Source organism: Heptranchias perlo, unplaced genomic scaffold, assembly GCF_035084215.1.
Source record: "Heptranchias perlo isolate sHepPer1 unplaced genomic scaffold, sHepPer1.hap1 HAP1_SCAFFOLD_49, whole genome shotgun sequence".
In the NCBI taxonomy this organism is placed as follows: domain Eukaryota; kingdom Metazoa; phylum Chordata; class Chondrichthyes; order Hexanchiformes; family Hexanchidae; genus Heptranchias; species Heptranchias perlo.
Window position 1 is genome coordinate 8,413,319 of NW_027139505.1, and position 27,288 is coordinate 8,440,606.

At 46.0% G+C, this 27,288-nt stretch overlaps 1 long non-coding RNA gene across 8 annotated transcripts in view; it reads right to left on the bottom strand.

The window, feature by feature from the left end:
• The window catches only part of LOC137313856 (uncharacterized), a 271,375-nt gene that overhangs the window by 21,416 nt on the left and 222,671 nt on the right, over positions 1-27,288 (bottom strand). The window contains exon 20 of one of the 8 annotated variants that reach the window (XR_010961089.1): positions 14,825-15,195. The exons of the other annotated variants lie outside the window; for them this stretch is intronic. This is a non-coding gene — a long non-coding RNA (uncharacterized lncRNA). Of the gene's footprint in view, positions 1-14,824; positions 15,196-27,288 lie in introns of those variants that run through there. 8 annotated transcript variants of the gene reach the window in all.

Genomic DNA, 27,288 nt, shown 5'->3' on the forward strand with positions numbered 1-27,288 from the left:
CCCATAAGCCTGCAAATTAGTCCTCTTGAAGGACATGCCCAATTGCCTTTTGAAAATGCCGATGGAATGTGGTTCCGCCACTCTTTCAGGAAATGCATTCCATGTCATAACAAACGTCTTTCAAAAATATGTCCACATTTCCACGAGAGATCTTTTGCCAAATATTTCATTATCACAGAGAGGTGAGACAGAGAGAGAGAGAGAGAGAGAATAATGGGCAAGAGAAAGAGAGAGTGGAGAGAGACAGAAAGAGCACAGAGAGAGAATAAGGTAAGAAAGAGAGAGAGAGAGAGAGAATGGAGAGACATCGAGGTCCCGAGTGTAGTTAACATTCTCTAAATTAAGAACAATTTAAAGGAGTAAACTCCTTAAAGGGAGTGTTAAGTAATTTTTATTTCCTTTTTTTTCTCTTGACATTGTAGTTGTTGTTAAGCTAACTTAAGGGTTTAGTCATGGCAGGAGATCCCACAGCCGTGTCATGTTCCTCTTGTGGGATGTGGGAATTCAGTGATCCTTCCTGTATCCCTGATTCCTTCACCTGCGGGAAGTGTGTCCAGCTGCAGCTATTGTTTGACCGCTTGACGGCTCTGGAGCTGCGGATGGACTCACTTTGAAGCATCCGCGATGCTGAGAAAGTCGTGGATAGCACGTTCAGTGAGTTGGTCACACCGCAGATAAAAATTACTGAGGGAGATAGTGAATGGATGACCAACAGACAGAGGAAGAGTAGGAAGGCAGTGCAGAGGTCCCCTGCGGTCATCTCCCGCCAAAACAGGTATACCGTTTTGGATACTGTTGGGGGAGATGGCTCACCAGGGGAAGGTGGCAGTGGCCAGGTTCATGGCACCGTGGCTGGCTCTGCTGCACAGGAGGGCAGGAAAAAGAGTGGCAGAGCTATAGTGATAGGGGACTCGATTGTAAGGGGAATAGACAGGCGTTTCTGCGGACGCAACCGAGACTCCAGGATGGTATGTTGCCTCCCTGGTGCAAGGGTCAAGGATGTCTCGGAGCGGCTGCAGGACATTCTGGAGGGGGAGGGTGAACAGCCAGTTGTCGTGGTGCATATAGGCACCAACGATATAGGTAAAAAACAGGATGAGGTCCTACAAGCTGAATTTAGGGAGTTAGGAGTTAAACTAAAATGTAGGACCTCAAGGGTAGTAATTTCAGGATTGCTACCAGTGCCACGGGCTAGTCAGAGCAGGAATGACAGGATAGCTAGGATGAATACGTGGCTTGAGAGATGGTGCAAGAGGGAGGGATTCAACTTCCTGGGCCATTGGAACCGGTTCTGAGGGAGGTGGGACCAGTACAAATTGCACGGTCTGCATCTAGGCAGGAATGGAACCAATGTCCTAGGGGGAGTGTTTGCTAGTGCTGTTGGGGAGGGTTTAAACTAACATGGCAGGGGGATGGGAAACGATGCAGGAAGTCAGTGGGAAATAAAGTGGTGACAGAAACAAAAGGCAGCAAGGGAGAGTGTACAAAACATGACCGGACAGATGGTCTGAGAAAGCAGGGCAAAGAACAAGGGAAGTCTAGATTAAACTGCATTTATTTCAATGCAAGAAGTCTGATGGGCAAGGCAGATGAACTCAGGGCATGGATGGGTACATGGGACTGGGATGTTATAGCTATTACTGAAACATGGCTAAGGGAGGGGCAGGACTGGCAGCTCAATGTTCCAGGGTACAGATGCTATAGGAAAGATAGAGCAGGAGGTAAGAGAGGAGGGGGAGTTGCGTTCTTGATTTGGGAGAACATCACGGCAGTAGTGAGAGGGGATATATCCGAGGGTTCGCCCACTGAGTCTCTATGGGTAGAACTGAAAAATAAGAAGGGAGAGATCACGTTGATAGGATTGTACTACAGACCCCCAAATAGTCAACGGGAAATTGAGGAGCAAATATGTGAGGAGATTACAGACAGCTGCAAGAAAAATAGGGTGGTAATAGTAGGGGACTTTAACTTTCCCAACATTGACTGGGACAGCCACAGCATTAGGGGCCTGGATGGAGAGAAATTTGTTGAGTGTATTCAGGAGGAATTTCTCATTCAGTATGTGGATGGCCCGACGAGAGAGGGGGCAAAACTTGACCTCCTCTTCGGAAATAAGGAATGGCAGGTGACAGAAGTGTTAGTGAGGGATCACTTTGGGACCAGTGATCATAATTCCATTCGTTTTAAGACAGCTATTGAGAAGGATCGGTCTGGCCCAAACGTTAAAATTCTAAATTGGGGAAAGGCCAATTTTGAGGTATTAGACAGGAACTTTCACAAGTTGATTGGGAGAGTCTGTTGGCAGGCAAATGGACGTCTGGTAAGTTGGAGGCTTTCAAAAGTGTGTTAACCAGGGTTCAGGGTAAGCACATTCCTTATAAAGTGAAGGGCAAGGCTGGTAGAAGTAGGGAACCTTGGATGACTCGGGAGATTGAGGCCCTAGTCAAAAAGAAGAAGGAGGCATATGACATGCATAGGCAGCTGGGGTCAAGTGGATCCCTTGAAGAGTATAGAGATTGCCGGAGTAGAGTTAAGAGAGAAATCAGGAGGGCAAGAAGGGGACATGAGATTGCTTTGGCAGATAAGGCAAAGGAGAATCCAAAGAGCTTCTACAAATACATAAAGGGCAAAAGAGTAACTAGGGAGAGAGTAGGGCCTCATAAGGATCAACAAGGTCATCCATGTGCGGAACCACAAGAGATGGGTGAGATCCTGAATGTATATTTCACATCGGTATTTACGGTTGAGAAATTCATGGATGTTAGGGAACTTGGGGAAACAAATAGTGATGTCTTGAGGAGTGTACATATTACAGAGAGGGAGATGCTGGAAGTCTTTACGCGCATCAAGGTATAAAAATCTCCGGGACCTGATGAAATGTATCCCAGGACGTTATGGGAGGTTAGGGAGGAAATTGCGGGTCCCCGAGCAGAGATATTTGAATCATCCACCGCTACAGGTGAGGTGCCTGAAGATTGGAGGGTAGCAAATGTTGTGCCTTTGTTTCAGAAGCGCGGCAGGGAAAAGCCTGGGAACTACAGACCGGTGAGCCTGACATCTGTAGTGGTTAAGTTGTTAGAGGGTATTCTGAGGGACATGATCTACAGGCATTTGGAGAGGCAGGGACTAATTAGGAACAGTCAGCATGGTTTTGTGAGAGGAAAATCATGTCTCACGAATTTGATTGAGTTTTTTGAAGGTGTAACCAAGAAGATAGATGAGGCCTGTGCAGTAGACGTGGTCTACATGGACTTCAGCAAAGCCTTTGACAAGGTACCGCATGGTAGGTTGTTACATAAGGTTAAATCTGATGGGATCCAAGGTGAGGTAGCCAATTGGATACAACATTAGCTTGACGACAGAAGACAGAGGGTGGTTTAGAGGGTTGTTTTTCAAACTGGATGACTGTGTCCAGCGGTGTGCCTCAGGGATCGGTGCTGGGTCTGCTGTTATTTGTTATTTATATCAATGATTTGGATGAGAATTTAGGAGGCATGGTTAGTAAGTTTGCAGATGACATCAAGATTGGTGGCATTGTGGACAGTGAAGAAGGTTATCTAGGATTGCAACGGGATCTTGATAAATTGGGCCAGTGGGCCGATGAATGGCAGATGGAGTTTAATTTAGATAAATGTGAGGTGATGCATTTTGGGATATCGAATCGGGCCAGAAACGACTCCGTTAATGGTAGGGCGTTGGGGAGAGTTATAGAACAAAGAGATCTCGTGAAAGTGGAGTCACAGGTGGATCTGTTGGCGAAGAAGGCATTCGGCATGCTTGGTTTCATTGGTCAGAACATTGAATGCAGGAGTTGGGATGTCTTGTTGAAGTTGTACAGGGCATTGGTGAGGCCACACTTGGAGTACTGTGTGCAGTTCTGGTCACCCTATTATAGAAAGGATATTATTAAACTAGAAAGAGTGCAGAAAAGATTTACTAGGATGCTACCGGGACTTGATGGTTTGACTTATAGGGAGAGGTTAGACAGACTGGGACTTTTTTCCCTAGAGAGTTGGAGGTTAAGGGGTGATCTTACAGAAGTCTATAAAATAATGAGGGGCATAGATAAGGTAGATAGTCAAAATCTTTTCCCAAAGGTAGGGGAGTCGATAACGAGGGGGCATAGATTTAAGGTGAGAGTGGAGAGATACAAAAGGGTCCAGAGGGGCAATTTTTTCACTCAAAGGGTGGTGTGTGTCTGGAACGAGCTGCCTGAGGCAGTAGTAGAGGCGGGTACAATTTTGTCTTATAAAAGCATTTGGACAGTTACATGGGTAAGATGGGTACAGAGGGATATGGGCCAAGTGCAGGCAATTGGGACTAGCTTAGTGGTATAAACTGGGCGACATGGACATGTTGTCCGAAGGGCCTGTTTCCATGTTGTAACTTCTATGATTCTATGATTCGATGACAGGGAGAGGAGACGATGAGACAGGGGCAAGAGAGAGAGAAGTTGAGCACAAGAAGAGAAACAGAGACCGAGGGGAAGACAGAGAAAGACAAGGGGAGAGGAAAAGGGACCGACAGAGGGCCAGAGAGGGAAAGAGATACAGACAGACAGAGAAATACAGGTGAGCAACGTCAGTGATAAAAACTTTTCAGAGAAAGAGTGTAGAATGAGAGAGAGAGAGAGAGATATCAGTGCATTAAAGGGAGGGGGAATCATTACATTGCCGGAAATCTGTGATTGCACTGGAGAGGGTAAAGAGGACATTGAAGAGGATATCGCCGGGGCTGGAGAATTTTAGCTATAAGAAAGTATTGGATCGGCTCGGGTCGTTTTCTTTGGAACAAAGGAAGCTGAGAAGAGATTTAATTGAGGAATATAAAATTCTGACGGGACCAGATAGAGTGGATGAAAGTGACTGGGTGATTGACAGCTGCAGACTGCAGACAGTCTCTCTGGGGAGGAGGTGGATTGATTAACAGTTGCAGACGACAGACCGCAGGCAGTCTCCGTGGGGAGGTGTGGGTTGATTGATAACTGCAGACCAGACTGCAGACAGTGTCTCTGGGGAGGAGGGGGGATTGATTGGCAGGTGCAGACGGCTTGTGGTTGGTTAGATGCAGCAAGTTCCCTCCAACGGTTTGTTTGTTTGGCAGCGACAGACGATTTGTTTCCCGGGAACGCCATCAATACAAAGTAAAATGAAAACACAAGAGGTTTGTTTTGACAGTGGTCGATTAGCTCAGTTGGGCAAAATATGGTGTTCATGATGCAAAGGTCGCAGGTTCGATCCCAATACGAACCATAAGCGTTCATTTTATTGAAGAGCGCAGTTTCTGCTCTTTATTTTTGACTGTGATCGAATGAGAAATGCAAATTTTGGAAGGAAATACACTCAGAACAGAGCATCGGAGAAGTATTTTCATGTTGGAGCTGTCAGTCCCGGATCATTCTGTGTCTGTTTAAAAGGGGTGTGCTGTCAGTCCCGGATCTTTCTATGTCTGTTTGAAAGGGGTGTGCTGTCAGTCACGGATCATTCTGTATCTATTTAAAAGGGGTGTGCTCTCGGTCCTGGATCATTCTGTGCCTGTTTAAAAGTAGTGTGCTCTCAGTCCTGGATCATAGACTCAAGTTGCTGTTCAGAGCCTGAACCCGTCGACGGTTCGGTCACACTGGAGTTCACAACCCACTGTGGTGAACTGGGGCAGGAAAAGCTTTCAATTAATGAAACAAATATTTCAACATGCAGTACTGAGCACAGACATAAATACAGAGATCAGAGGAGCCTGCCGCTAAGGCAATGCAGTTATGAAGGGAGATTTTAATTTCCCCATTGATTGGGTGATACAAGCAATAAATTTCACGAGAGCATCCAGGACAATTTACTGAGACAATCTCATAGAAATGAGAGGATATAACTATCACGAAAGAGAGAACAAGCTAGAGGTCTTTGCTCTGGAAAAGAGAAGACTGAGGAGTGACCTTGTCGAAGTCCTTATGTTGAAAGACGGGTTTGATGGGGTAGACGGAGAGAAGATGATTCCACCCGCGGGGGAGAGCAGAACTAGGAGTTATGAATCCTAGATAGTCACTAATAAATCCAATATTAATTCAGGAGAAACTCCTTTACCCAGGGAGTGGTGAGAGTGAAAAACTCGCCACCACAAGCGAGTCGAAGCGATGCGCAAAGATGCTTTTAAGGGGAAGCTAGATAAACACACGAGGGAAAAGGGAACAGAAGGATATGTTGATTGGGTTGGATGAGGAAGGGGGAAAGGAGGATCATCTGCAGCATAAGCAACGGCATGGACGCTTTGGGACGAATGGCTTGTTTCTGTGCTGTATAGTCTCTGCAGAGGTTAAGAGAAAGAGAGAGAAAGAGCAAAGGGAGAAAGAGAGACTAGTGGGAGAGACAGAGAACGAGAGATACACAGAGAGACAGACAGGCCAATGGATCGAGTTTGAGGAACAGAATATCGAGAATGAGAGGAGGGATAAGTAAATAGAGCCACAAGGAGACGTTTTTGAAATGCCTGTGAGCTGTCGGCAGCGAAACAATAGCCACTTGTTGCTATTTCAGCGGATTTGTTCCAGGAAGAATGAAGACAAAAACCTCAATTTGTATCTTAACACCAATCGGAATGAAAGACTGGAGCAGAGCATTGATGGAAGTGAGAATGACCAAGAATTGCCCAAGGCAGTGATCTCTGGAAAAGGCCCAGGCTCCATCTCGCTCTCCGTTCGTCGATATCACCCGGGTTTGGATTAAGACCTACTCACAGTGCATGGGAGAGTGCAGAGGGACTTTTACTCTCTATCTAACCTGTGTTGCAACTGCCCTGGGAGTGTTTGATGGGACAGTGTAAAGGGAGAAATACTCGTATCTATCCTGCATTGTACTTGCCCTGGGACTGTTTGATGGAACAGTATGGATGGAACTTTACTCTGTATCTAACTCCGACTTCACCTGCCCTGTGAGTGTTTGATGTGACAGTGTTTGGGAGCGTTACTCTATATCTAACACATTTTATAGCTATCCTGGGAACAGTTTCAACTGAGAAGATTGGTTATTTCCCATGCCTCACATTCCAAAGCATGAAGTCACTGACAGTGATTATGTTGGTGAGCCCTGTTCTTACAAAAATCTTTCAGTTCACACCGGAAGGTTCTGTCTCTCACTGGTGTTTGGTTACTCGAGCAGTTCCTTCACAGGTCAATGCTGAGTGAGGCTATTGTATCATGGGTGGCATTATTCCCAGGCCCCATCATCGTTCAAACACAGAGAGAGTTGACCGTAGTCCAGACACTGAGGGAGGAGATCAGTACAGACATTGAGAGAGGAGATCACAGTCCAGACACTCAGAGAGGAGATCACAGTCCAGAATCTGAGAGAGGTGATCACAGTCCAAACACTGAGAGGATATCACAGTCCAGACATTGGGAGAGGAGGTCACAGGCTGGACACTGAGATAGAGGATCACAGTCCAGATACTGAGAGAGATAAACGTCCAGACACCGAGAGAAGAGATCACAGTCCAGCCATGAGAGAGGAGATCACAGTCCAGACACTGAGAGTATCAGGAGCAAAATTTTAAAAATACAGGCACTCAAGGGTTATAATCTCTCGATTATTAGCTGAGCCACGTGCAATAGTCGCAGGGGTAAGTAGATTAAGGAGGTGAACACATGGATGAAGGAGTGGTGTGAGAAGCAGCGGTTCCATTTCGTGGGACACTTGCACCTGTACTAGGACAGGAAGGAATTCTACCGTTGGGACCGGCTCCACCTGTCGTGGGCTGGTATCTGGGTCCTAGCGCTAAGGATGAATCGGGCTTTAAACTAGTAAATGGGGGGTCGGGCTCATTTGGAAAAGTAATATAAATGACAATTCGAGAACAAAAAGGAAGAGAGTAGAGTGATAGTCAGAAATTATGCTTTAGGCACGACAGGTAAATGAAAAAGTGAAAGATGTAATGCAATTAAATCGGAAGAGAGAAATAAGAAATGTGTGAGAAATACAATTTTAAATATGGTTAGGTTCTGTGGCCCAAATAAGCGTTAATTATACAAATGCATGGAGTATAAGCAACAAATTGAATGAAATGCGGGCACAAATTCAACCGACAGGGTACGGCATGGTAGCGATTACTGAGGCATGGCTGCACAACTGTCAGGAATGGGAACTGAATAAACCAAGTTGTAAGGTCTACAGGAACGATAGGAAAACTGGCAGAGGGAGAGGAGTATCCTGAGTGATTAAGGTTGAAATTACTTCATTGATAAGAGAGGATATAACGAGAGGAAACAGGCAGTGAAAACTTTATAGGTAAAATTAGGAAATAGAATAGGATTTAAGCCCAAAGTGGGAGTTGTGTATAGACCTCCTTGTAGCAGCTGTGGAGCGGCAGAATGTATAAATTTGGAGATTAGACAAGCATGTAGCTAAGGCAGAGTGGGTTAATGGGGATAGATTTTCACTTTCACATTGATTGGGAAAAACAGACCAGCTCATGTCAGAAAGGTAACGAATTGCTTGAGTATGTGCAGGAAAGATTTCTGCAATAATATGTCGTCGTGTCAACAATGGGGCAGGCCATATTAGAATTAATAATGAGTAATGAGTCAGATTTAATTGACAGCCTAACGGTGCATGAACATTTATCTAAATTGAAAAACTGCACATGTTACCCGACTATTTAAGAAAGGTGAAAGAAGGAAACCATTGAATTGTAGATCAATTAGCCAAACATTCTGTGTCTGTTTAAAAGGGATGAACTGTCACTCCTGGATCATTCTATGTCTGTTTGAAAGGGATGTGCTGTCAGTCCCAGTTCATTCTGTGTCTGTTTGTAATTGGTGTGCCGTAAGTCACGTATCAGAGGATCAATTTTCTGTTCAGAGCCTGAACCCATAGACGGCTCGATCACACTGGAGATCACAACCAACTGTGATGAACTGGGGCATCAAATGAATCAGGTCCTTCCAACAGGAATTATTGACCCGACACAGAAATATGGAGATCAGAGGAGCCTGTAGCAAGGCAAAGCAGTTAAGTCGGGAGATTTTAATATTCAAATGGATTGGGACATAAAGGCAATACATTTCCAGAGTGCATCTAGGGCGGTTTTCTGAAACAATGTCATAGAACTGAAAGGTTACACATGTCAGGAAAGAGAGAACAAGCTGAGGCTCTTTTATCCGGAAAAGAGAAGACTGAGGAGTGACCTGATAGAACTATTTAATTTAATTGATGTGCTTGATAGGGTAGACGTAGAGAAGATTTTCCACTTGCAGGGGAGACCAGAACCAGGGATCATTATTATAAGATAGTCACGAATAAATCGAATTGAATCGATGAATGAATTCAGTAGAAACTTCTTTACCCAGAGACTGGTGCGAATGTAAAGCTCGCTACCACCAAGAGTAGTTGAGACGAATGGCAACGATGCATTCAAGGGGTAGCTAGTTCAACACATGAGAGAGAAAGAACACAAGAATATAAGAATATACAGGAGTAGCCCATCCGGCCCCTCGAGCCTCCACCGCCTTTCAATCAGATCATGATTGATCTTCCACCTCAACTCCACTTTCCCGCCGGTTCCCCACATCCCTTGATTCCCCGAGAGTCCAATAATCTATCAATCTCAGCCTTGAATACACGCAACGACGGAGCATCCACAGCCTTCTGGGTGGAGAATTCAAAAGATTCACAAACCTCTGATTGAATAAATTCCTACTCATCTCAGTCTTAAATGGCCGAGCCCTGATCTGAAGACGACAATCCTTGTTCTGGACTCACAAGCCAGGAGAAACAATCTCTCACCATCTATCCTTTCAATCCCCCTCAGAATCTTATATTCTAGTTTATATGTTTCAATGAGATGAGAAAGGAATCGAAGCACATGTTGATGGGGTTAGATGAAGAAGGGTGGGAGTGGGTTCGTTTTGAGCATAAACACCGGCATGGACCTGTTGGGCTGAACGGCCTGTTTCTGAACTGTGCAGTCTACGGAATTATGGAAAGTTACTGCTAATTCGGCACGGCATGCTTGTGCTATCTTGTTGAAGGAACGGCCAAATGTAGTCCTACAACCCAGCGTTTAACCCATAACCCTGCAAATTAGTCCTCTTCAAGGACAAGCCAAATTGCCTTTTGAAAGTGCCAATGGAATGTGGTTCCACCGCTCTTTCAGGAATTTCATTCTTTAACAAAACAAAACTCAGTGAATAAATGTTTCCTCATTTACAATCGAGACATTTTGCAAATTATGTTATTGTCTAAGAGAGGAGTGATAGGGAGAGAGAGAGTGAGTGAGAGAGAGAGAGATTAGAAGGAGACTAATAGACTACAGACAGATTACGAGAGAGATAGAGAGTGTGGGGAGTAGGGTGAGAAAGATAGAGAGTAGATGATGACAGAGAGGGTACAGACAGAGACAAGAGGAAAGAGAGAGTGGCGATTAGGATGAGAAAGAGAGAGAGAGTAGAATGAGACAGAAAGGGTACAGACAGAGAGAGTAGGTGGGCGAGAGACAGGGAGAGAGAGAGGAGTGGGTTGAGGAAGCGAGAAAGAGAGTGAGTAGAAGGAGACAGAGAGGGTAGGCGGACAGAGTGAGAGGAAGAGAGGATGAGACAGAGGCAAGAGGGAGAGAAGGAGAGCACAAGAAGAGAACAAGACACAAAGGGGAAGACAGAGAAAGACAAGGGTAGATTGAGAGATATCGACAGAAAGACAGGGAAATGGAGAGAAACAGACAGGGAGAGAAACAGGGAAGAGTTAGACAGAGAGAGGGAGAGACGTGGACAGAGCGAGTGATAGAGACTGGTCAGAGAGAGAGAGAGTAGAGTGAATGAGTGAGAGAGAGAGAGAGAGAACGAGAGAGAGGAACAATCAGGATCACAGCAGCACAGGGAGGTTGAATCACCGACAATGGGGAGAGGCAGTGATCTCTGCGGAGGGCCCAGGCTTCATCCCGCTCTCGGTTAGTAAATCTCACCCGGTGTTTGGTTGACCCCCACACACAGAGCATGGGCGAGTGCAGAGGGATCCTTACTCTGTATCTAAACTCTGTTGTTCCTGCCCTGCGAAAGTATGAAGCGGCAACATAGAGGGAGCTTTGCTCTATATCTAACCCCTGTTGTACCTACCTTGGGAATATTCAATGGAACAGTGTCGAGGGAGCTTTACACGATATCGAACCCGTGCTGCACATGCCTGGGACTGTTTGATGGAACAGTGTCGAGGGGGCTTTACTCTGTATCTAACCTGTGCTGCACCTGCCCTGGGAGTATTTGATGGGACAGTGCAGAGGGAGCTTTACTCTGTATCTAACCCGTGCTGTTTCTAACATGTGAACAGTTGAGACAGAGTTTGTTGATATTTCTCATGCCTCACATTCCAAAGTATTAAACTCCGTGACAATGTTTTATGTTTCTCCGTCCTGTTATTATAAAACTCTCTCTGTTCACCTCAGGAGTTTCTGCCTCTCGCATGGATCCGTGTTCCACGGGTAGATGTCCCACGGGTCAGTGCTGAGTGTGGTTATTGTACCATGGGGTATATCACTGCCAGTCCACGTCATGTGACCCATAACAGGCCCAACCCACCGACTCCATCCCTCTCCCTGGCCACCGTCTGATGCTGAAATAGACCATTCACAACCCTTGACGTCCTGTTTGACCCTGAGCTGAGATTCCGACCACATATTCTCTCCATCACCAAGTCCGCCTCCTTCCACCTCCGTAACACCGCCTGTCTCCGCACCTGCCTCATCTCATCTGTTTCTGAAACCCTCGTCCGAGCCTTTGTTCCATCGAGACTCATCTCTTCCAATGCTCGCCTGGCCGACCTCCGATTTTCCATACTCCATTAACTTCAGCAATTCCAAAATTCTGCTGGCCCGTATCCTAACTCGCAGCAAGTTCCGTTCAATCATCACCCCTGTGCTCCATTGGCTGCCGGTCCAGGAACGCCTCGATTTTAAAATTCTCATCGTTCTTTTCCAATCCTTCCACAGCCATTGCTCCCCCTATTTCTGCAACCTCTTCCAACGCTACAACCACATCCCCCCGCACCCAGATCTCAGCACTCCTCCCATACTGGCCTCTTGCGCAACCCCGATTTATTGCACTCCACTATTTGAGGACGTGCCTTCAGTTGTCTCCTCCCAAAGCTCTGCAATTCCCTTCCTAAACTCTCTGCTTCACTCTCCCCCTTTATGACGCTCCTGAAAAGGCACCTTCTCACGATCTCCCTTTCTCCCCACCTACCCACCTTCTCCCCATATCACTCAACACCACCTACTCGCCTTCTCCACATATCCCTCAATTCCCACCTACCAACCTTCTCCCCCTGTCGGTCAACCCGATCTACCCAACGTATCAACATATCCCTCAATCCCCACTTAGCCCCTTTCCCCCATATCCCTCACACCCACCGACCCACCTTCTAGTCATATACCTCAATCCGACTTAATCAACTGCTCCACATATCCCCCACTCCCAACGAACGAACTTCTCCCCATGTCCCTTATTTCCACCTTCCAATCTTCTCTGGAGTTCAGAAGGTATTCCACTCATTAAGGAGAGTTTGGATACTCAGACTCATTCCCAGGAGTATTCCAGTTTCTCCAGGTGTATGAAGAGCTGTTCGGAGCATTTTGATCCTAATACTCATTCTTTCCCTTAAACTCTGACCCCAATCCCACACCACTCTGGTTGACGTAACTGCCCTCTGAAATACGGCCTCGGCATCAGACAGGTACACCCAGCTCAGACGGGCCTTCTCACTAACATGTGTGAAATGGGGCCAAAGTAGGGAGATCTGACCCACAGACGAGTCAAGCAATAGCCTGATATAGTCATTACGAGCCGATGCTCAGTAGGTAGCACTCTGGCCTCATAGTCAGAAGGTCGTGCGCTCAAGCCCCACACACTCCAGAGAATTGAGCCTCTTAATCAGCGGCCGACACTTCCCGGTGCCAATACTGTGGGAGCGCTGCACGCTCATAGGGTCAGTACTTAGGGAGTGCTGCACTGTCACAGGTCAGTATTGAGCGAGTGCTGCATTGTTGGAGGGTCAATACTGAGGGAGTGCTTCACTGAATGATGGTCAATACAGTGGGAGTGCTGCACTGTCGGATGGTCGGTACTGAGGGAGTGCTGCATTGTCGGAGGGCCAGTACTGAGAGAGCTCTGCAATGCTGGAGGGTCAGTACTGAGTGAGTGTTGCACTCTCTGAATTGCTGTCATTTGGATGAGTTGTTAAACCAAGTGCCTTCATCTCAGTCTTAAATGGCCGACCACTTATCTGGGGAATGGAGAATGACTATTCCCCATTGTTCTGGATTGCCAGTCAGTGGAGTCACCATCTATCCTGTCAAGTCCTCTCAGAATACTAAATGTCTCTATGAGATGAGAACGGAATAGGATATGTTGATGTGGTTGGATGAAGTCGGGTGGGATGGGGATGTTGTGCAGCATGAACACCGGCATGAGGGGCGGAATGGCCTGATTCTCAGCTGCACAGTCAAAGTATGTTTCGAATCTTAGCATAAATTCGCCCCGTCATGCCTGTGCTGGCTCTTTGAATGTTTAGTCATACACCCCAGCTTTTTCCCCATAACCCTGCAAATTCGTCCTCTTCAAGGACATGCCCAATTGCCTTTTGAAAATGCCGATGGAATGTGGTTCTGCCACTCTTTCAGGAAATGCATTCCATGTCATAACAAACTTCTTTAAAAAATATGTCCACATTTTCCCGAGAGATCTTTTGCCAATTATTTCATTATCACAGAGAGGTGAGACAGAGAGAGAGAGAATAAAGGGCAAGAGAAAGAGAGAGTAGAGAGAGACAGAGAGAGTACAGAGAGAGAATAAGGTAAGAAAGAGAGAGAGAGAGAGCAGAGAGACATCGACAGAGAGAGGAGAGGATGAGACAGGGGCAAGAGAGAGAGAAGTTGAGCACAAGAAGAGAGACAGAGACCGAGGGGAAGCCAGAGAAAGACAAGGGGAGAGGAAAAGAGACCGACAGAGGGCCAGAGAGGGAGAGAGATACAGACAGAGAGAGAGAAATATCGGTGAGCAAAGTCAGTGATAAAAACTTGTCAGAGAAAGAGAGTAGAATGAGAGAGAGAGAGTGAGAGAGAGAGAGAGATCAGAGCATTAAAGGGAGGGGGAATCATCACATTGCCGGAAATCTGTCATTGCACTAGAGAGGGTAAAGGGGACATTGACGAGGATATCGCCGGGGCTGGAGAATTTTAGATATGGGAATGAATTGGATAGGCTCGGGTCGTTTTCTTTGGAACAAAGGAAGCTGAGAAGAGATTTAATTGAGGAATATAAAATTCTGACGCGACCAGATACAGTGGATGAATGTGACTGGGTGATTGACAGCTGCAGACTGCAGACAGTTACTCTGGGGTGGAGGTGGATTGATTAACAGTTGCAGACTGCAGACGGCAGGCAGTCTCCGTGGGGAGGTGTGGGTTGATTGACCGCTGCAGACCAGACTGCAGACAGTGTCTCTGGGGAGGAGGGGGGATTGATTGGCAGGTGCAGACGGCTTGTGGTTGGTTCGATGCAGCAAGTTCCCTCCAACGGTTTGTTTGATTGGCAGCGACAGAGGATTTGTTTCCCGGGAACGCCATCAATACAAAGTAAAATGAAAACACAAGAGCTTTCTCTTGACAGTGGCCGATTTGCTCAGTTGGGTAAAATATGGTATTAATGACGCTCAGGTCGCGGGTTCGATCCCCATAAGAGCCATAAGAGTTCATTTTATGAAGAGCGCAGTTTCTGCTCTTTATTTTTGACTGTGATCGAATGAGAAATGCAAAGTTTGGAAGGAAATACACTCAGAACAGAGCATCGGAGAAGCATTTTCATGTTGGAGCTGTCAGTCCCGGATCATTCTGTGTCTGTTTAAAAGGGGTGTGCTGTCCGTCCCGGATCATTCTGTGTCTTTTTATAAAGGGTTTGCTTTCAGTCCCGGATCATTCTGTGTCTGTTTAAAAGGGGTTTGCTGTCAGTCCCAGATCATTCTGTATCTGATTAAAAGGGGTGCGCCCTCAGTCCCGGATCATTCTGTATCTATTTAAAAGGGGTGTGCTCTCGGTCCTGGATCATTCTGTGCCTGTTTGAAAGTAGTGTGCTCTCAGTCCTGGATCATAGACTCAAGTTGCTGTTCAGAGCCTGAACCCGTAGACGGTTTGGTCACACTGGAGATCACAACCCACTGAGGTGAACTGGGGCAGGAAATGCTTTCAATTAATGAAACAAATATTTCAACATGCAGTACTGAGCACAGACAGAAATACAGAGATCAGAGCAGCCTGCCGCTAAGGCAAAGCAGTTATGAAGGGAGATTTTAATTTTCCAATTGACTGTGACATGCAAGCAATAAATTTCTCGAGTGCATCTAGGACAATTTACTGAGACAATATCATAGAACTGAGAGGTAATAACTATCACGAAAGAGAGAACAAGCTAGAGGTCTTTTCTCTGGAAAAGAGAAGACTGAGGAGTGACCTGGTCGAAGTCTTTAAGTTCAAAGACGGGTTTGATGGGGTAGACGGAGAGAAGATGATTCCACCCGCGGGGGAGAGCAGAACCAGGAGTTATTAATCTAAGATAGTCACTAATAAATCCATAATTAGTTCTGGAGCAACTCCTTTACCCAGGGAGTGGTGAGAGTGAGCAACTCGCTACCACAAGCGAGTCGAGGCGACAAGCAAAGATGCTTTTAAGGGGAAGCCAGATAAACACAAGAGGGAAAAGGGAATTGAAGGATATGTTGAATAGGTTAGATGAGGAAGGGTGAAAGGAGGATCATCTGCAGCATAAGCAACGGCATGGACGCTTTGGGACGAATGGCGTGTTTCTGTGCTGTACAGTCTATGCAGAGGTTAAGAGAAAGAGAGAGAGAGAGTAAAGGGAGACTAGAGGGAGAGACAGAGCACGAGAGATACAGAGAGAGACAGACAGGGAAATAGACAGAGTTTGAGGAACAGAATATCGAGAATGAGAGGAGGGATAAGTAAATAGAGCCACAAGGAGACGTTTTTGAAATCCCCGTGAGGCTGTTGGCAGCTAAACAATAGCCACTTGTTGCCATTTCATCAGATTTGTTCCAGGAAGAATGAAGACAAAAACCTCAATTTGTATCTTAGCAAATTGACCATCTATCCTGTCACGTCCCATCAGAATACTATATGTTTCTCTGAGATGAGAAAGGAACAGGATATGTTGATGTGGTTGGATGAAGTCGGGTTGGAGGGGGCTGTTGTGCAGCATGAACACCGGCATGAGGGGCGGAATGGCCTGTTTCTCAGCTGCACAGTCAAAGTATGTCTAGAATCTTAGCATACATTCGCCCCATCATGCCTGTGCTGGCTCTTTGAAAGTTTAGTCAGACTGAAAGACTGGAGCAGAGCATCGATGGAAGGGAGAATGACCAAGAATTGCGGAAGACAGTGATCTCTGGAAAAGGCCCAGGCTCCATCCCGCTCTCCGTTAGTAGATATAACCCCTGGTTGTGATTGAGACCCACACATAGTGCATGGGAGAGTGCAGAGCGACTTTTACTCTCTATCTAACCTGTGTTGCAACTGCTCTGGGAGTGTTTGATGGGACAGTGTAAAGGGAGATATACTCTCATCTATCCTGCGTTGTAGTTGCCCTGGGACTGTTTGATGGAACAGTGTGGATGGAACTTTACTCTGCATCTAACTCCTACTTCACCTGACCTGTGAGTGTTTGATGTAACAGTGTTTGGGAGCTTTACTCTATATCTAACCCATTTTATACCTTTCCTGGGAGCAGTTTCAACTGAGATGGTTGGTTATTTCCCATGCCTCATATTCCAAAGCATGAAGTCAGTGACAGTGTTTATGTTGGTGAGCCCTGTTCTTACAAAAATCTTTCAGTTCACACCAGAAGGTTCTGTCTCTCTCTGGTGTTTGGTTACTCGAGCAGTTCCTTTACAGGTCAATGCTGAGTGAGGCTATTGTATCATGGGTGGCATTATTCCCAGGCCCCATCATCGTTCAGACACAGAGAGAGTAAATCGTAGTCCAGACACTGAGGGAGGAGATCAGTACAGACATTGAGAGAGGAGATCACAGTCCAGACACTCAGAGAGGAGATCACAGTCCTGAATCTGAGAGAGGTGATCACAGTCCAAACACTGAGAGGATATCACAGTCCAGACATTGGGAGAGGAGGTCACAAGCTGGACACTGAGAGAGAGGATCACAGTCCAGATACTGAGAGAGGTAAACGTCCAGACACCGAGAGAAGAGATCACAGTCCGGCCATGAGAGAGGAGATCACAGTCCAGACACTGAGAGTAACGGGAGCAAAATTTTAAAAATACAGGCACTCAAGGGTTATAATCTCTCCATTATTACCTGAGTTACGTGCAATAGTCGCAGGGGTAAGGAGATTAAGGAGGTGAACACAAGGATGAAGGAGTGGTGTGAGAAGCAGCGGTTCCATTTCGTGGGACACTTGCACCTGCACTAGGTCATGAAGGAATTCTACCGTTGGGACCGGCTCCACCTGACCTGAGCTGGGATCTGGGTCCTAGCGCTAAGTATCAATCGGGCTTTAAACTCGTAAATGGGGGGGTAGGGCTCATTTGGAAAAGTAATATAAATGACAATTCTAGAACAAAAAGGAAGAGAGTAGAGTGATAGTCAGAAATTATGCTTTAGGCACTACAGGTAAATGAAAAAGTGAAAGATGTAATGCAATTAAATCGGAAGAGGGAAATAAGGAATGTGTGAGAAATACAATTTTAAATATGGTTAGGGTCTGTGGCCCAAATAAGCGTTAATTATACAAATGCATGGAGTATAAGCAACAAATTGAATGAAATGCGGGCACAAATTCAACCGACAGGGTACGACATGGTAGCGATTACTGAGGCATGGCTGCACAACTGTCAGGAATGGGAACTGAATAAACCAAGTTGTAAGGTCTACAGGAACGATAGGAAAACTGGCAGAGGGAGAGGAGTATCCTGAGTGATTAAGGTTGAAATTACTTCATTGATAAGAGAGGATATAACGAGAGGAAACAGGCAGTGAAATCTTTATGGGTAAAATTAGGAAATAGAAAAGGATTTAAGCCCAAAGTGGGAGTTGTGTATAGACCTCCTTGTAGCAGCTGTGGAGCGGCAGAATGTATAAATTTGGAGATTAGACAAGCATGCACTAAGGCAGAGTGGTGTTAATGGGGATAGATTTTCACTTTCACATTGATTGGGAAAAACAGACCAGCTCATGTCAGAAAGGTAACGAATTGCTTGAGTATGTTCAGGAAAGCTTTCTGCAATAATATGTCCCAGGATCAACAATGGGGCAGGCCATATTAGAATTAATAATGAGTAATGAGTCAGATTTAATTGACAGCCTAACGGTGCATGAACATTTATCTAAATTGAAAAACTGCACATGTTACCCCACTATTTAAGAAAGGTGAAAGAAGGAAACCATTGAATTGTAGATGAATTAGCCAAACATTCTGTGTCTGTTTAAAAGGGATGAACTGTCACTCCCGGATCATTCTGTGTCTGTTTAAAAGAGATGTGCTGTTAGTCCAAGTTCATTCTGTGTCTCTTTGTAATTGGTGTGCCGTCAGTCACGTATCAGAGGATCAAGTTTCTGTTCAGAGCCTGAACCCATAGACGGCTCGATCACACTGGAGATCACAACCAACTGTGATGAACTGGGGCATCAAATGAATCAGGTACTTCCAACAAGAAGTATTGACCCGACACAGAAATATGGAGATCAGAGGAGCCTGTTGCTAAGGCAAAGCAGCTGAGCAGGGAGATATTAATATTCAAATGGATTGGGACATAAAGGCAATACATTTCCAGAGTGCATCTAGGGCAGTTTTCTGAAACAATGTCACAGAACTGAGAGGTTGCACATGTCAGGAAAGGGAGAACAAGCTGAGGCTCTTTTATCCGGAAAAGAGAAGACTTCGGAGTGAACTGATAGAACTATTTAATTTAATTGATGTGCTTAATAGGGTAGACGTGGAGAAGATGTTTCCACTTGCAGGGGAGACCAGAACCAAGGATCATTATTGTAAATAGTCACGAATAAATCGAATTGAATCGATCAATGAATTCAATAGAAACATCTTTACCCAGAGACTGGTGAGAATGTAAAGCTCGCTACCACCAAGAGTAGTTGAGACGAATGCAACGATGCATTCAAGGAGTAGCTAGTTCAACACATGAGAGAGAAAGAACACAAGAATATAAGAATATACAGGAGTAGCCCATCCGGCCCCTCGAGCCTCCACCGCCATTCAATCAGATCATGGTTGATCTTCCACCTCAACTCCACTTTCCCGCCGGTTCCCCACATCCCTTGATTCCCGAGAGTCCAATAATCTATCAATCTCAGCCTTGAATACCCGCAACGACGGAGCATCCACAACCTTCTGGGTGGAGAATTCAAAAGATTCACAAACCTCTGATTGAATAAATTCCTACTCATCTCAGTCTTAAATGGCCGAGCCCTGATCTGAAGACGACAATCCTTGTTCTGGACTCGCCAGCCAGGAGAAACAATCTCTCAGCATCGATCCTTTCAAGTCCCCGCAGAATCTTATATTCTAGTTTATATGTTTCAATGAGATGAGAAAGGAATAGAAGGACATGTTGATGTGGTTAGATGAAGAAGGGTTTGAGTGGGCTCGTTTTGAGCATAAACACCGGCATGGACCTGTTGGGCTGAACGGCCTGTTTCTGAACTGTGCAGTCTACGGAATTCAGGAAAGTTACTGTAAATTCGGCACGGCATGCTTGTGCTATCTTGTTGAAAGAACTGCCAAATGTAGTCCTGCAACCCAGCGTTTAACCCATAACCCTTCAAATTAGTCCTTTTCAAGAACAAGCCTTTTGAAAGTGCCTATGGAATGTGGTTCCACCGCTCTTTCAGGAATTTCATTCTTTAACAAAATAAAACTCAGTGAATAAATGTTTCCTCATTTACAATCGAGACATTTTGCAAATTGTGTTATTGTCTAAGAGAGGAGTGATAGGGAGAGAGAGAGTGAGTGAGAGAGAGAGAGATTCGAAGGAGACTAATAGACTACAGACAGATTACGAGAGAGATAGAGAGTGAGGGGAGTAGGGTGAGAAAGGGAGAGAGCAGATGATGAAAGAGAGGGTACAGACAGAGACAAGAGGAAAGAGAGAGTGGCGATTAGGATGAGAAAGAGAGAGAGAGTAGAATGAGACAGAAAGGGTACAGACAGAGACAGTAGGTGGGCGAGAGACAGGGAGAGAGAGAGGAGTGGGGTGAGGAAGAGAGAAAGAGAGTGAGTAGAAGGAGACAGAGAGGGTAGGCGGACAGAGTGAGAGGAAGAGAGGATGATACAGAGGCAAGAGGGAGAGAAGGAGAGCACAAGAACAGAACAAGACACAAAGGGGAAGACAGAGAAAGACAAGGGTAGATTGAGAGATACCGACAGAAGGACAGGGAAAGGGAGAGAAACAGACAGGGGGGAAACAGGGAAGAGATAGACAGAGAGAGGGAGAGACGTGGACAGAGCGATTGATAGAGACTGGTCAGAGAGAGAGAGAGTAGAGTGAATGAGTGAGAGAGAGAGAGAGAACGAGAGAGAGGAACAATCAGGATCACAGCACAGGGAGGTTGAATCACCGACAATGGGGAGAGGCAGTGCTCTCTGCGGAGGGCACAGGCTTCATCCCGCTCTCGGTTAGTAAATCTCACCCGGTGTTTGGTTGACACCAACACACAGAGCATGGGCGAGTGTAGAGGGATCCTTACTCTGTATCTAAACTCTGTTGTTCCTGCCCTGCGAAAGTATGAAAGGGCAATGTAGAGGGAGCTTTGCTCAATATCTAACCACTGTTGCACCTACCCTGGGAATATTCAATGGGACAGTGTCGAGGGAGCTTTACACGATATCTAACCCGTGCTGCACATGCCTGGGAGTGTTTGATGGGACAGTGCAGAGGGGGCTTTACTCTGTATCTAACCCCTGCTGTTTCTAACATGTGAACAGTTGAGACAGAGTTTGTTGATATTCCTCATTCCTCACATTCCGAAGTATTAAACATCGTGACAATGTTTTATGTTTCTCCGCCCTGTTATTATAAAACTCTCTCTGTTCACCTCAGAAGTTTCTGCCTCTCGCATGGATCCGTGTTCCACGGGTAGATGTCCCACGGGTCAGTGCTGAGTGTGGTTATTGTTCCATGGGGTATATCACTGCCAGTCCACGTCATGTGACCCATAACAGGCCCAACCCACGAACTCCATCCCTCTCCCTGGCCACCGTCTGATGCTGAAATCGACCATTCACAACCCTTGACGTCCTGTTTGACCCTGAGCTGAGATTCCGACCACATTTTCTCTCCATCACCAAGTCCGCCTAGTTCCACCTCCGTAACATCGCCCGTCTCCGCACCTGCCTCATCTCATCTGTTTCTGAAACCCTCGTCCGAGCCTTTGTTACATCGAGACTCATCTATTCCAATGCTCGCCTTTCCGACCTCCGATTTTACATACTCCATTAACTTCAGCGAATCCAAAATTCTGCTGGCCCGTATCCTAACTCGCAGCAAGTTCCGTTCAATCATCACCCCTGTGCTCCATTGGCTGCCGGTCCAGGAACGCCTCGATTTTAAAATTCTCATCGTTCTTTTCCAATCCTTCCACAGCCATTGCTCCCCCTATTTCTGTAAACTCTTCCAACGCTACAACCCCACCCCCCCGCACACAGATCTCAGCACTCCTCCCATACTGGCCTCTTGCGCAACCCCGATTTCTTGCACTCCACTATTTGAGGACGTGCCTTCAGTTGTCTCCTCCCAAAGCTCTGCAATTCCCTTCCTAAACTCTCTGCTTCACTCTCCCCCTTTATGACGCTCCTGAAAAGGCACCTTCTCACGATCTCCCTTTCTCCCCACCTACCCACCTTCTCCCCATATCACTCAACACCACCTACTCGCCTTCTCCACATATCCCTCAATTCCCACCTACCAACCTTCTCCCCCTGTCGGTCAACCCAATCTACCCAACGTATCAACATATCCCTCAATCCCCACTTAGTCCCTTTCCCCCATATCCCTCAAACCCACCGACCCACCTTCTAGTCATATACCTCAATCCGACTTAATCAACTGCTCCACATATCCCCCACTCCCAACGAACGAACTTCTCCCCATGTCCCTTATTTCCACCTTCCAATCTTCTCTGGAGTTCAGAAGGTATTCCACTCATTAAGGAGAGTTTTGATACTCAGACTCATTCCCAGGAGTATTCCAGTTTCTCCAGGTGTATGAAGAGCTGTTCGGAGCATTTTGATCCTAACACTCATTCTTTCCCTTAAACTCTGACCCCAATCCCACACCACTCTGGTTGACGTAACTGCCCTCTGAAATACGGCCTCGGCATCAGACAGGTACACCCAGCTCAGACGGGCCTTCTCACTAACATGTGTGAAAAGGGGCCAAAGTAGGGAGATCTGACCCACAGACGAGTCAAGCAATAGCCTGATATAGTCATTACGAGCCGATGCTCAGTAGGTAGCACTCTGGCCTCATAGTCAGAAGGTCGTGCGCTCAAGCCCCACACACTCCAGAGAATTGAGCCTCTTAATCAGCGGCCGACACTTCCCGGTGCCAATACTGTGGGAACGCTGCACGCTCATAGGGTCAGTACTGAGGGAGTGCTGCACTGTCGCAGGTCAGTATTGAGCGAGTGCTGCATTGTTGGAGGGTCAATACTGAGGGAGTGCTTCACTGAATGATGGTCAATACAGTGGGAGTGCTGCACTGTCGGATGGTCGGTACTGAGGGAGTGCTGCATTGTCGGAGGGCCAGTACTGAGAGAGCTCTGCAATGCTGGAGGGTCAGTACTGAGTGAGTGCTGCACTCTCTGAATTGCTGTCATTTGGATGAGTTGTTAAACCAAGTGCCTTCATCTCAGTCTTAAATGGCCGACCACTTATCTGGGGAATGGAGAATGACCATTCCCTATTGTTCTAGATTGCCAATCAGTGGAGTCACCATCTATCCTCTCAAGTCCTCTCAGAATACTAAATGTCTCTATGAGATGAGAACGGAATAGGTTATGTTGATGTGGTTGGATGAAGTCGGGTGGGAGGGGGCTGTTGTGCAGCATAAACACCGGCATGAGGGGCGGAATGGCCTGTTTCTCAGCTGCACAGTCAAAGTATGTCTGGAATCTTAGCATACATTCGCCCCGTCATGCCTGTGCTTGCTCTTTGAAAGTTTAGTCATACAGCACAGCTTTTTTTCCCATAAGCCTGCAAATTAGTCCTCTTCAAGGAAATGCCCAATTGCCTTTTGAAAATGCCGATGGAATGTGGTTCCGCCACTCTTTCAGGAAATGCATTCCATGTCATAAAAAAACCTCTTTGAAAAAATGTGTCCACATTTCCCCTGGAGATCTTTTGCCAATTATTTCATTATCACAGAGAGGTCAGACAGAGAGAGAGAGAGAATAAAGGGCATGAGAAAGAGAGAGTGGAGAGAGACAGAGAGAGTACAGAGAGAGAATAAGGTAAGAAAGAGAGAGAGAGAGTAGAGAGAAATCGATAGAGAGAAGAGAGGATGAGACAGGGGCAAGAGAGAGAGAAGTTGAGCACAAGAAGAGAAACAGAGACCGAGGGGAAGACAGTGAAAGACAAGCTGAGAGGGAAAGAGACCGATAGAGGGCCAGAGATGGAGAGAGAAACAGACAGAGAGAGATATATATACAGGAGAGACAAAGCGAGTGATATAAACTTGTCAGAGAGAGAGAGAGTAGAATGAGAGAGAGAGAGAGAGAGAGAGAGAGATCAGATCATTCAAGGGAGGGGGAATCATCACATTGCCATATATATGTGATTGCACTGGAGAGGGTAAAGGGGACATTAACGAGGATATCGCCAGGGCTGGAGAATTTTAGCTATGAGAAAGAATTGGATAGGCTCGGATTGTTTTCTATGGAACAAAGGAAGCTGAGAAGAGATTTAATTGAGGAATATAAAATTATGACGGAACTTGATGGAGCGGACAGGTGATTGGATGTTTGACAGCTGCAGACCACAGACAGTGTCTCTGGGGAGGAGGTGGATTGATTAACAGTTGCAGACTGCAGACCGCAGGCAGTCTCCGTGGGGAGGTGTGGGTTGATTGATAACTGCAGACCAGACTGCAGACAGTGACTCTGGGGAGGAGGGGGGTTTGATTGACAGGTGCAGACGGCTTGTGGTTGGTTGGATGCAGCAAGTTCCCTCCAACGGTTTGTTTGATTGGCAGCTAAAGGGGATTTGTTTCCCGCGAACGCCATCAACGCAAAGTAAAATAAAAACACAAAAGCTATATCTTGACAGTGGCCAATTAGCTCAGTTGGGCAAAACATGATATTAATGTTGCAAAAGTGGCGGGTTCGATCCCCCTCAGGGTCATGAGCGTTCATGTTATGAAGAGCGCAGATTATGCTCTTTATTTTTGACTGATCGAATGGGAAATGCAAAAGTTGGAAGCAAATACACTGAGAACAGCGCATCGGAGAAGTATTTTCATGTTGGAGCTGTCAGTCCCGGATCATTCTGTGTCTGTTTAAAAGGGGTGTGTTGTCAGTCCCGGATCATTCTGTGTCTTTTTAAAAAGGATTTGCTGTCAGTCCCATATCATTCTGTATCTGATTAAGAGGGGTGTGCTGTCAGTCCCGGATCATTCTGTGCCTGTTTGAAAGTAGTGTGCTCTCAGTCTTGGATCATAGACTCAAATTGCTGTCCAGAGCCTGAACCCGTAGACGGTTCGGTCGCACTGGAGATCACAACCCACTGAGGTGAACTGGGGCAGGAAAAGCTTTCAATTATTGAAACAAATATTTCAAACATGCAGTACTGAGCACAGACAGAAATACAGAGATCAGAGGAGCCTGCCGCTAAAGCAAAGCAGTTATGAAGGGAGATTTTAATTTTCCTATTGACTGGGGCATAAAAGCAATACATTTCTCGAGTGCATCTAGGACAATGTACTGGGACAATATCATAGAACTGAGAGGTTATAACTATCACGAAAGATAGAACAAGCTAGAGGTCTTTTCTCTGGAAAAGAGAAGACTGAGGAGTGACCTGGTCGAAGTCTTTAAGTTTAAAGACGGGTTTGATGGGGTAGACGGCGAGAAGTTGATTTCACCAGCGGGGGAGAGCAGAACTAGGAGTTATAAATCTAAGATAGTCACTAATAAATCCAATATTAATTCAGGAGAAACTACCCAGGGAGTGGTGAGAGTGAGCAGCTCGCTACCACAAGCGAGTCGAGGCGACGAGCAAAGATGCTTTTAAGGGGAAGCTCGATAAACCGGCGAGGGAAAAGGTAATAGAAGGATATGTTGATTAGGTTGCATGAGGAAGGGTGAAAGGAGGATCATCTGCAGCATAAGCAACGGCATGGACCGTTTGGGACGAATGGCTTATTTCTGTGCTGTAGAAGCTAAGAGCTAGAGAGAGAGAAAGGTAAAGGGAGAAAGAGAGAGCAGAGGGAGAGACAGAGCGAGACAGACAGAGAAAGAAATAGAGTTTGAGGAACAGAATATCGAGAAAGAGAGGAGGGATAAGTAAATAGAGCCACAAGGAGATGTTTTTGAAATGCCTGTTCAGCTGTTCGCAGCCAAACAACAGCCACTTGTTGCTATTTCAGCGGATTTGTTCCAGGAAGAATGACGACAAAAACCTCAATCTGTATCTTAACTCCAATCGGACCGAGAGACTGGAGCAGAGCATCGATGGACGGGAGAATGCCTCGAATTGCGGAAGGCAGTGATCTCTGGAAAATGCCCAGGGCTCCATCCCGCTCTCCGTCAGCAGATATCACCCGGGTTGGGATTGAGACCCACACACAGAGCATGGGAGAGTGAAGAGGGACTTTTACTCTTATCTAACCTGCGTTGTACTTGCACTGGGACTGTTTGATGGAACAGTGTAGATGGAACTTTACTCTGTATCTAACTCCTACTTCACCTGCCCTTTGAGTGTTTGATGTGACAGTGCAGAGGGAGCGTTACTCGATATCTAACCCATTTTATACCTGTTCTGGGAACAGTTTAAATTGAGGTGGTTGGTTATTTCCCATGCCTCTTTTCCAAAGCATGAATTCCGTGAAAGTATTTATGTTGGTCAGTAATGTTATTACTAAATTCTTTCTGTTCACACCGGAAGGTTCTGTCTCTCATTAGTGTTTGGTTACTCGAGCAGTTCCTTCACAGATCAATGCTGAGTGCGGCTATTGTATCATGGGTGGCCTCATTTCCAGGCCCCATCATCGTGCAGATGCAGAGATAGTAGATCGTTGTCCAGACATTAAGAGATCAAAACACAGTCCAGTCTCTGAGGGAGGAGATCAGTAAAGACATTGAGAGAGGAGATCACAGTCCAGACACTCAGAGAGGAGATCACATTCCAGAATCTGAGAGAGGTGATCAAAGTCCAAACACTAAGAGGATAGCACAGTCCAGACAATGAGAGAGGAGATCACAGGCTGGACACTGAGAGAGAGGATCACAGTCAAGACACTGAGAGAGATAAATGTCCAGAAACTGAGAGAAGAGATCACAGTCCAGCCATGAGAGAGGAGATCACAGTCCAGACATTGAGAGTATCAGGAGCAAAATTTTAAAAATACAGGCACTCAAGGTTTAGAATATCTGCATTATTATCTGAGCCACGTGCAAATAGTCGCAACGATAAGCAGATTAGGGCGGTGAACACATGGATGAAGGTGTGGTGTGAGAAGCAGAGGTTCCATTTCGTGGGACACTGGCACCTGTACTTGGACAGGAAGGAATTGTACCGTTGGGACCGGCTCCACCTGACCCGGGCTGGGACCAGGGTCCCAACGCTAAGGATGAATCGGGCTTTAAACTAGTAAATGGCGGGGTTGACATCATTTGGAAAAGCAATATAAATAACAATTCTGGAACAAAAAGGAAGAGAGTAGAGTGATAGTCAGAAATTATGCTTTAGGCACTGCAGGTGAATGAAAAACTGAAAGATGTAAAGTAATTAAATCGGAAGAGAGAAATAAGGAATGTGTGAGAAATACAATATTACAATATGGGTGGGGTGTGTGGCCCAAATAAGCGTTATTTATACAAACGCATGCAGTATAAATAACAAATTGAATGAAATGCGGGCACAAATTCAACCTACAGGATACAACATGGTAGCCATTACTGAGGCATGGCTGCACAACAGTCAGGAATGGGAACTGAACAAACCAGGTTATAAGATCCACAGGAATTATAGGAAAACTGGCAGAGAGGGAGGAGTAT